Raw genomic sequence first — 12,287 nt, forward strand, 5'->3', positions numbered from 1 at the left:
TTGTGGAGTAGTCTTGTCCATTATGAAAAATGTAACTTTATTTGATAGCGCGTACAGCTTCATTAAAACTGCAGAAAATACCAGGATTTAGTTTATGGAATATTGAGTCGATTTGGATTGAGGATTGAAAACCCACAACCAGCCTCTAAAAATCTCTTATGACTGCCTATATAGACTGCAACTGACATTTCTTTCTTACCCCTGGCATTTTTAAGACCTCAGATCTTCTATTCGCACCAAGGACATCTTTTTCGTTTCACAATTTTCTTTTATTAATTTCAGTGAGCAACGTTATTTCAAGATAAATTTTATTCGTGAAATCCCGAATTTTAATATCATTATTATAATCAGTTTTCTGTAAAACTAATCATTGGTAGAAAACTCATTGTTAGAAAATCAAATCTTATTCCATTTCTGGTAAAATCATGTTATTTTTTGTAGCAATAGTTTAACTTTTTGCTTGTATTCAGTAATATTTTGATCCTTTGGTTTCAAATACTTTTCTAGTATTATTAAATGGCCTAATATGTCAGTATTAGAGCGGTTAATTATTAACCGGTGTCAATTGGTAGCATATTTAAGCGAATAAAAACTTTTTCATATACATATCCAAAAATTAAAACGATGGATTGGTACTAGTATTCTTTTTATTAAAAAATACTATATTTTCTCGAAAATTTATCCTAATAAAATAATAGTATTATCGAGGTTTATAATCTTGTCGTTTACTTTATAGTAAATGTAGTAAATAAAATAATTAAAGGTATTAATTCACGTCCATAATTTTAAATAGAAGTGCAGAGATAACCTGGTTGAGTTCAATATTTTATTTTTTAGAAATAAATTTTAATTAATTACCTTTTACTATAAAAATGAATATTTTCATTATATGATTTTGAATATATAATACTTTCTCTTTAAAATCCCTTTAAGATCAAGAATTTTAGAAATACAATGTGATATCATTTTTCATTGCATCTCACTGTACTTGAAAATTTATTATAATAACTATTCATAAATTTCTACGTTCTTCTCTAAATAAAATAACAGAAGTAGCACGTGATGCAGTGTTTAAAATGTTACCATGCTATTTATCCTTAGTAATTGGTATACAAAATAAATTATATTGCATATAATTATTATTATATGATTATTTTTCTCTTTAACGTACCAAACAAAAGATATTAAACATCAACTTTTTTGAAATGACATTTGGAACACATTATATTTTTGTTCATTTATTTTTTTTAATTTGAGAAGACAAATTTATACCATGTAATTTAAAATTTAAAAAAAATTCTACGTCAAAATTTAAATTATTGTATTTTATGACCATATAAGACTAATTATATATATGGTATTTATGAAAAAGGGGAATTTCCGTCAGACTTCAAAAAAAGTGTTATAGTTATGATACCAAAGAAAGCAGGGGCAGATAAATGTGAAGAATATAGAACAATTAGTTTAACTAGTCATGCATCAAAAATCCTAACTAGAATTTTATACAGAAGAATTGAGAGGAGAGTGGAAGAAGTGTTAGGAGAAGACCAATTTGGTTTCAGGAAAGGTTTAGGGACAAGTGAAGCAATTTTAGGCCTCAGATTAATAGTAGAAGGAAGATTAAAGAAAAACAAACCAACATACTTGGCGTTTATAGACCTAGAAAAGGCTTTCGATAACGTAGATTGGAATAAAATGTTCAGCATTTTAAAAAAATTAGGGTTCAAATACAGAGATAGAAGAACAATTGCTAACATGTACAGGAACCAAACAGCAGCAATAACAATTGAAGAACATAAGAAAGAAGCCCTAATAAGAAAGGGAGTCCGACAAGGATGTTTCCTATCTCCGTTACTTTTTAATCTTTTCATGGAACTAGCAGTTAATGATGTTAAAGAACAATTTACATTCGGAGTAACAGTACAAGGTGAAAAGATAAAGATGCTACGATTTGCTGATGATATAGTAATTCTAGCCGAGAGTAAAAAGGATTTAGAAGAAACAATGAACGGCATAGATGAAGTCCTACGCAAGAACTATCGCATGAAAATAAACAAGAACTAAACAAAAGTAATGAAATGTAGTAGAAATAACAAAGATGGACCACTGAATGTGAAAATAGGAGGAGAAAAGATTATGGAGGTAGAAGAATTTTGTTATTTGGGAAGTAAAATTACTAAAGATGGACGAAGCAGGAGCGATATAAAATGCCGAATAGCACAAGCTAAACGAGCCTTCAGTAAGAAATATAATTTGTTTACATCAAAAATTAATTTAAATCTCAGGAAAAGATTTATGAAAGTGTATGTTTGGAGTGCTGCTTTATATGGAAGTGAAACTTGGACAATCGGAGTATCTGAGAAGAAAAGATTAGAAGCTTTTGAAATGTGGTGCTATAGGAGAATGTTAAAAATTAGATGGGTGGATAAAGTGACAAATGAAGAGGTATTGCGGCAAATAGATGAAGAAAGAAGCATTTGGAAAAATATAGTTAAAAGAAGAGACAGACTTATAGGCCACATACTAAGGCATCCTGGAATAGTCGCTTTAATATTAGAAGGACAGGTAGAAGGGAAAAATTGTGTAGGCAGGCCACGTTTGGAGTATGTAAAACAAATTGTTGGGGATGTAGGATGTAGAGGGTATACTGAAATGAAACGACTAGCACTAGATAGGGAATCTTGGAGAGCTGCATCAAACCAGTCAAATGACTGAAGACAAAAAAAAAAAATAAGACTAATATTTTATTGCTAATATTCTTATGTTCGTAGTTAAAAAAAAGATTTATATTTAATTTCTATTGGATTAATTATATGTATTTAATTTCTGAAATATAATTCATCACTAAAAATGCAATTCAGAGATAGCAATTACCCGTTTTTTTTGGTTTTTTTTTTCAGTTGTAGGAGGGGAAAAGCTCTACCAGCCGTCGTCAGCCCGGATAGAACGGCAGTGTCGGGCTCTCTCACCAACTAAAACCTCTCCTCGGCAACACGTGAGGACCGGACCCGGCAAAAAGCATAACTCAATCACCGGTGCAAATCGCAGGATCAACAGCTAGATGGAGACGGCCAGCGGAGTTCCACGGGGATCAACGGAGCTACGCTCATCCACGACCGGTCGCGAACGAACGCACCCTCCTCATCATAGGTTGTCCCTCCATCAGACTTTTTTATTTTTCCAGCGATACTGCTCATCGTCATGACGCAAGCAGCATGATCGTCGAACTGAAAGGGGGCATCAGGAACTGCCATGGACATTAACGGAGAACACATACCCACGTCGGTACATGGACGGGCGATTCTTACCCCTGCAGGCTGGAATTACGTCACCTTCCCGCCAAATTCCGCCACCTTTCGCGCGATGATGCCCTCACCACCGCTCTTAATTTCGTACTTTTCGGTGAAATCAAGCGTGACACCAACAATATTGTTAGAGACAACTGGGCCTGTCACCGCCACACACCACACCCTTGAATCTGTTCACCTATCGCACGCGAAGATAACGTGCTCGACATCATCAAGGATGCCGCAGTACAAGCACAAATTGACTTCGCTGCGCCCACGCTGAAACAGGTACGTCCTGAAGCAGCCATGACCCGAGAGGAATTGGGTTAAGAAATAATTGACTTTCTGATAACCCCTACAGATCACGGCGCAACACGTTTAATTAATTATAACGTCCATACCCTTTGCTGTTATCTCCCACAGGTTCAAAAGAATATCATAGGGTAAGGCCCTATCCTTTTCGTGGTAGCAGTCATCCCTGAATCTGGCCAACAGGTCCATCGGCGGCGTACCGGTTACAACGAACGCCTCCTCCGACGACACAATCTTGTACCAAGAAAATCACCAAATCCGTCCAGAAATAAAATTTAAAACTTCCCACTAAAAAAAACCCTTGATACACGCTGGACTATAGAATCATACAGCAGCAAGGGACATTGTCCAGGCCCTGCGAAATGTAGGGAGAAATGTTGAAACTCCCGCCATTCTTAGATTCCGTTCCTGTACTAAGAGCACTCAGAGACATCTTTCTCTGAACCTGCTACAGGGTCGCCTAGCATGTTCAGTATTCCTTATCCAAGCAGAAGCCACATTTGTTATGAGTTAATACCTTCGTTAGAGCCAAAGGTTTTAAAAAGAAGTATAATGGTATTAAGGGTATATTTTTTTAATCGTACTATTAACGTAACTTTTTCTACTTAAAAACAAAATTTATTTTATTGAGTAATATTTAAAATTTTTATTCAAATATAAGTTGACAAATTTAAAACAAAATCACAGTTACTTCAGATCTTTTATGGATTCTGGATTTTTGCCTTAATTCTTTATTTATTTTCTTACGTATTTATTGCAGGGAAAAAAATAAAAATAATTTTGGGTGTTGAAAAATTTTTTATATACCATACTACTGCTGATGTTTATCTTTTATGCGACAAGTATTTTGGTGGTTTGACAATCCTGGATCAAGTATATTATGAAAAATGGCTGATGAACGGAAATATTTTTTCTCTTCTTAAGTTGTTTATGCAGCGACTGGGGGTACTGTTTTCCACCCTGAGGGCAGCTAGAGATAAAAATATGATGGTATTCAAGGCGAATATCTATTTCCGAATTAGATGATTAGGTTGCCTTTATTTAAGGTTTTATGTAATACGCATATGACGATACAAGTTAAGTAATCTGAGCATTATGCTTCTAATAATTGAAAATTTATTGCGGTCGAATGGTTTAAGGGTGAATTCACAAGAATATATATTAACTGAAATTGTGATTTTATCAGTTGCTTCTTTCGGTAGTGAGGTTAAAAAATTAGTTTGTTTATTGTATTTGTGCTGGGCTGTAATGGTAAGCATAAATTATGAACAATCTTTGTATCAAAGAATTTTAATGTTACGATTACATTATTTTAAGAAAAATGCTTTATATTTCGAAGTACTTGGATCCTGTTACGTTCATGCAGTCGATCAACTTAATAACATACAATAATATTTTTGTTCATAAAAGGGTAGAAAACCGACGACGTATCTCAACAATATTTCGAGATTTTTTTGTACTCAAAATACAAATTATATAATATAAATTTGGTTCTATTAATCTTCTCTGTAACGTCAGCTCTGTAATATCGGTTACATGGAATCCAAGCTATGTTGTACGGATCATCATAATGGTCAGTTATGATCATTCAATAAATCATATTGAAACTCATTACTTATAGCAGTAATATCTTTACCTTTCATCCAGAAGATTCTGGGTTAGGATATTTATCAGACACGTTACCAAAACATACAGCTCTAATCATAAGTAATAGGATGTTCTAAATGTGAAGCCAGTCAGTAACTGACAGGATTAATAAATAATTTAATGCAGTACAGATGTAAAGAAATTATCTTTGAATTAAAAATGATCTGTTAAACTCGAGATAATTAATACTATGTTTGCAATGATATGATCGTTGTTGTTTCTGCTTTCTGTACCATACAGTTTTATGGTTGGTTACTTATAGTAATTTTTATTACTGTTATATTGTAATAATTATAACTTATTAATTCTATTTTCAATTATTTATTTCCTCAATGTTATATTCTTACCACGATTTTACTTAAATATAATTTACTGCAGCGCGACTGGCTATTTCACAAATAACATTTAAGTTTAAAAACTGGTGAGCATGAGAAAAATATCGTTCTACAGAATTATGAATTCGTTCCTCCCGAAAAAAGTATTTTTAATATCGTCGAAACACATACACACACACACACAAAACTTTCACATACATAGTTCAGCTTTGAAACATTTTTGTCTGGGGCTTCTGTGCTATATTTTTTTGGGCTGCCTTTTAACTCATGCCTTTCAGCAACGTTCACATAATGTAAGGGAGATTGGCATTAAACGCCGGTTCGATAACCCACACCATACTAAGCTATCTATATTCGATTGTGTGGTGTATTAGTAAGCCACATTAGGCAATCAGTTCATACATAGACGCTTTTCTACAGTAACACACCTTATTTTAAAATTGCATTCTGTTGGAATCAGTTTCAATAAAATATCACCAACTAATCAATTGTAATTTTCTGATAGTAAAATATGATTTAAATAATGTATTTATTCGTAGTAACTATTTATGATATGTTACTACATAAAACTATTTCTGTTTATAACTATTTAATTTATAACTACTTTTATGTTACTACATAAAATCTTGTGCATACTTTGAAGATACAGCCTGCTATAATACCTTCCTTCTCAATTACTTTAAATTTTCCATTATTTATAACAAAATGTATTGATATAAATCTGAAATTTATATAAAAATTAAAATTATCGAATAAATTATGTAATTTTATAGAGGAATTCCAGAATGTAGTGGGTTTTAGTAATGAATAAAACATGTATGTATATATATATATATATATATATATATATATATATATATATATATATATATATATATATATATATATATATATATATATATATATATATGTACATTTACGAAAAAGTGATGAACAAGAAAATTATAAAATATGGTATAATACACTCTTCATTTAGAAACCTATTGTGAAATCTTTTTTCAAACTTATGCCTATATTTTCCAAAGTAATCTAAAAGTAAATTTTTATTTAGCAAAACTCTTGAAAAACATAACTCGTTAAACATATTCTCTATTAAGTACTATTTGATTATTCATCATGTTGAATAAACTTTGCTGACTAAGAAAATACCTACATAAAAAAATTGTGATCCATAAAATTTTATATTGTGAATTTCTGACTTCATGAAAACTATTTAAAATAGTTTTATAGATAGTCAAATAGACAAGCATCTTCTTGACTGAGACGCCAAGGCCTCCCTCAGGAAGAAAAAAACGGCTCTACCGAAGCCTCCAAGACTCTTCTCAGCGACGTCAACACCACCATCAACAAACCATTCTCATCACCTGAAGAGTCAACGTAAATGGTAAAACGGCTCTTCTGAGTAGACTCCACACCACTCCATTGGGAGTGGTGTGGAGTCAATACGTCTCCCGGCTTGACTGCTCCATGACAAGCCGATGCATCACGTGCACTCCGTTCACGCCTCAGGTCATAAAAATAACAGACATCCCCCTCCAGACAGATAAATAATTGACCCGCGTAAGTCTATCGATTACAGCAGCCTGCCAGTGCATAGGTACCAGACGTAGCAGTTCGTCGTCCGCCACCATTTCTCTCAAGATACTACTCAAATCACGACTCCGAGACTCCACAGTCTGAGTGCCTTACGTCACTGCCTTAACAACGGAATTAGATGTTATGAACGAGTATCGATACTGCAAACAAACGGAAATACTGAAAAATATGTTTCTACTCATATCTTTTTTTACAATATCAATTTATTCTTGAAACATATGCTTAAAACAACTTATAGTTAATGTTTTTGAGTATAAGTTTCCATTAAAAGAAGTAATAAATAAGAAAAAGGAAATTAAAGAAATTGCTGCAATAATGGGTATTACTACTTATCAGTTGTTTATACAAATAAAATTCCTTGAATAGAAAATTAAAGGGAGATTCTATATCACCATAAATACGTAACGTGCTTTGGTTTGAATACTGAATATTTCCATGAATTTAATATTCATTTTAATAAAAAAACTACAAGGAACTTCTCATGAACATTATTAATGAACTTAAAGAATGTACAGATTGCAGCTGGCCCTAGATCTCTTTCACTGCGAATTAAGAAATCCTACTGTACAGAAGTTCAGCCTAGTATCATACAAGTTGCATCCTTATTAAAAATGTATGATTACGTTTAAACTTGTATTAAAATTTTACTTAAATTAGCTTTCACAGCCAGTTTAAGGAAAATTATAATTAAATTATGATAAAATTATTCTTTATCTGATTTTTTAAAAATTAAAAAAAAAATTAAACTCTGTTACGAAACAAAACGATTGATCATATCATGAAAATGATAAATAAAACTCAAACCTCGTTTTAAGAGTACGTGTAAACTAATTGCAGTCATAAATAAGTATTGAGGCTTGTGTGTATAATATGACACAGGTAGAATGGCAGGTATGGAAGATACATTGCTATGATTAGTACATGAGATGACCCTTTGAAGCCAGAGGGCTAATGGATCCATTCATCTAATGAAATAGAACCAATTTTCCTGGGTGGCACATCCCTTCCCCAGACTCTAAAACTCATTCCGACCGGTAATCAATCAGTTCCGAGGTCCAGTGAAGAAATCAACCCCCGTAATATAATACCGTATATTTTTCAACTGAAAATACATTATCCTTACATAAAAAATAATTAAAATTAAAAATTGGGATTAAAAAAATGTCATTTATGGTAAAATTAATAAAAATTGATTGATTTTATAAAAAGAAGTATAAAATTATCTATTATTACCCAACAATTTAGTTTTTATTGTAGTTTTGTTAACGTTGTTTAAACAAAAATATAAATTATTTTCGAAAATACGACTCTGCGATCTAATAAATAAATCAGGCAGATGAACAGATTAGAGGCAGGCCGATTAAATAATTTTTGAAAATATATTAATTTATTTTTCCTGGTATTTATTTATTATTTTATCACACCAACATTTATAACAGTCAAAAGAAAGCATGAACAAAAGGGTTTGTAGTTCAGTCCTATATTGTTAATGTATTACTTGGTTATACTGTTACAAATAGATAAATGAAAGGTAAACAAAAAAGTATTTTTTGCTGATTTGGTTTGCATACAACTAGAGGTAGTAAAATACCTTGGCTTACACCTAGTTCGACGTATGACTTGAAGAGGTCATGTGCTGTAGAAGAAGAAACAGATTGAGCAGAAATTCGAACGTATTGGTTAGTGGGTACGGATTCGTAGTTGTTTCTCTCTAACAAGGTACTTCTATATAAGATCATTTGGAATCCGATATGGACGTTTGGGATTCAGCTGAGAAACGACTAGTGACAACAATATTAAATTGATCCAAAGGTCACAGAACAAGAGGAAAGTGCCTTTGTTTGTCAGGAATTTTGAAATTCATACATAACTGGTCATTCCGTGTGTCCGGGATGAGTTTGACCGTTTCAGTTCTAAAAACATGGTTAGATTAAATGAACATGTAAATCCTCTTGCTTTGAACTTGCTAGTCAACGATGATGGCATTAAAAGATTGAAAACGGTTCATGTGATAAATTAAGTGTTGATCGTTGAAGATACTCTATTTTCATGTTTTTTCTGTACTTTTTATCTTGAGCATTTACTTGTTTCTGTTGTTTTTTTTTCCATTGTTACTACCTATTTACTGTTGTTTTAACGCTATTACTGTTTGTTGTATTCATTTACCTACATTCGCTTGTTTTGTAAGTCTTTTATTTATGTCTGTATTTAATTTTTCATTCGTTCGGTTATCTATTTCTGTTATTAAGTGCATGAGGATCTTCTATTTGATAGAAAACATTGCGTGAATGTCTTGGTCGCATGTGGTCCATAAATTGAACAAGTTATAGTACGCAGTGATGATAGTGTTTATGACAATGTGACAATGAGTGTTTATTGGATTTTAGTTGTTACTATAAGTAATTTATTAATATGGACGTTTACTGTTATTACAATGCTCTACTGTTTGTTTCGTGGGGGGGGGGGGGTTATCATTGGATGATCCTCTTCATCTCTCATGTGATATTTTAACGTATTATTTACTTATGATTTCGTCAGGAGAACCGATTGAAAATTTTTGTTCTACACCAAAAAAAAAAAAAACTCATATCTGTATAATAATAATAATATATAATAATAATAATAATACAATTTTGCATTTATCTTGTTAAGCTCATTCAATGAAAATCTTGGTCTGACTATAAATCCAATTTTTTTTAAAATTAACACAAGATTGAAACATTCAATTTTTAATTTAAAAATTTAAACAGTTATTTAAATGTGTGACAAATTCAAACTTAAATACTATACTAGGCTGTTTTCCGAAAGTCTTAGAATGAATAAAAGGTGAAATTTTTGCCCGTAAATGAGCATGAAGGTATGGTTCGCTCTAAATGTGATGGCATATCTTTTTAAACTAACGTTAATTAATGGCCAGTTAAAGGTCATATTTCAAATCCGCGAGTAAATACACATACCTAAAGTAAAGTAAATACACATACATTTTCTAAGATCACATACCAAATATCTGTGTGTATGACCTGCTATTGAGTCTTTGATTGCAGCGATTTACGAATATTATTCACTATTGTCAACACGCTTTATTTTTGATAAACTATTTAATTTGGTTGAACCCTAAGAAGTAAAGAAACAGCTCAATCAGAACACCGTTATCTGCCCAATTACGCTTGTTAGCGATTCTTAGCTTTTTAACAACTAGAAGAAACAAAAAAGAGTTTAGCACAGCTGTGCTAAACTCTTGTGCAGAATAGCTATTCTGCATAGGTGTAGGATAGCTCGTCTCCTCTCTTTCACTCTTTATTCCTTGTTACTTTTTTCGGAAACAGCTGCATATTGCCTGAAATAGTTTCATTACAAATAATTACGTTTTCATTTTTACTATCGTTATCGTTATTACTTTTGATAAAGATATCTACAGTTCTTTATACGTTTTCATTTTATTATTACTATTTGTGTCATTTTAATTTATAATTTTCAACAAGCATCGATAGAACCTCTACAATTCTAAAAAATCTGAAATAAATTCTTACTCCAAAATTTGTAGCAAAAGAATAATAATAAAAAGATATGAAAAATTAAAATTAAACATTATTATAAATTATAATAATAGGACGAAAAATTATGAAATTATAAATTGTAATTAAAATAAAAACTGATTACAGTCTTATCATAAAAGTTAGGTATTCTTACTACAAAAAGTTTAAAATTGGACCTTAAAAAATGGTCAACTTACTCTTCTGAGTATTCTAAATAAAATAAAATTTGAATTAGGAAAATCATTCAGGATAATTAAAGTTTAAATTTGAAGGAAATAAAAAAAAAAAACAAACAAATAAATATAAAAACATTCCTTCCCTTACTAGAATCTTTAATTAAATATTAAAACCCTAAAAGTTTCTTAACGAAATAAATGTAGACCAGTCTTGTTGGAAATATGTGTCTCTACTCGCTTCTTTAAATTATAAATATGATTGTGTCACCTAATATAAAGAGTTGAAAAATTTATTTATCTACTTTATTTATGAAACAAAAGTATCTATTCCTACAAATCATTTTCATTGGAAAATAAATCAATAGAATTATTTATAAATAACATATAATAACGTATCCTACCATTTATTTAAATTTTATATATGTAATTCGATTACGGCCTGATTTATTTTGTTGTAAAAACAAGTATTTTGGGGCAACTTAATTATAAACTTTTTAATTAATACATACCCATTTATACAAAAGCAATACTTCTATTATTTTTTCAGTAATTTAATATCTATATTTATTTACTTTTTGAAATAACGTTACATGTTATTGCATATATTCACAATATGATTCAAAAACAATACAAAGTATAGCGATAAAACAATATGATACTATTTAAATAATAATAAAAACTAATAAAAAACATACTTGTCTAGGTTTTCAATCCATTCTAGGCTTACTTTTATTACCTCCTGTCTTCGATTTTTGCTCCACGTATCGGAACAATAAAATTCGGGTGATAAGATTCTATTGTTTCAATGATAATGCTATTAAGTTGATTCGGTCAGAACTTCATCTGTCAGATATTTAATTAAAAAAAATAACCCTTGCAAGTGTGTTCCAATGTAATGTGCTTGAGGTACATAGATAGATAATAATTGATTTGATATAAGGCTTACTCATAATTTTATTGCAACATTTATGCTATAAACAAATAAATTTGAATTATCTTTTAAAGAATTTTATTTCATTTGTTAAAATAAATTATGTTCGTTCATTTTTAAAAAGAAATTACGTTTACGGTAGGGGTTTTGATTAAAACAAACAATTTAACGATATGTATTTATTAAAGCAAAAAAGCGTGTACGCTTCTCGGTTTTGTTTTAATAAGATGTCTGTAAAAGCAGAAATGAAAACCTTATGAGTACGTGAGTGGAGTATGTGTGCTGTTAGCTTGAAAGAGAGAGGAGTTTGTGTTTGGGAAACAAGATACTGTGGCAGCCTGAGTGAATAGGGGTTTGAATGAGTCAGAGCTAGCCTACCGGGCATTGACTGACGTTTTCCCAGCAACTAATGAAAATTTAATTGGCGGTCAAGAAGAGGTAAGGAAAAGGGAAAGGAGAAAAGGAGT

The sequence above is a fragment of the Lycorma delicatula genome, chromosome 2, assembly GCF_047948215.1.
Source record: "Lycorma delicatula isolate Av1 chromosome 2, ASM4794821v1, whole genome shotgun sequence".
Taxonomy (NCBI): Eukaryota; Metazoa; Arthropoda; class Insecta; order Hemiptera; family Fulgoridae; genus Lycorma; species Lycorma delicatula.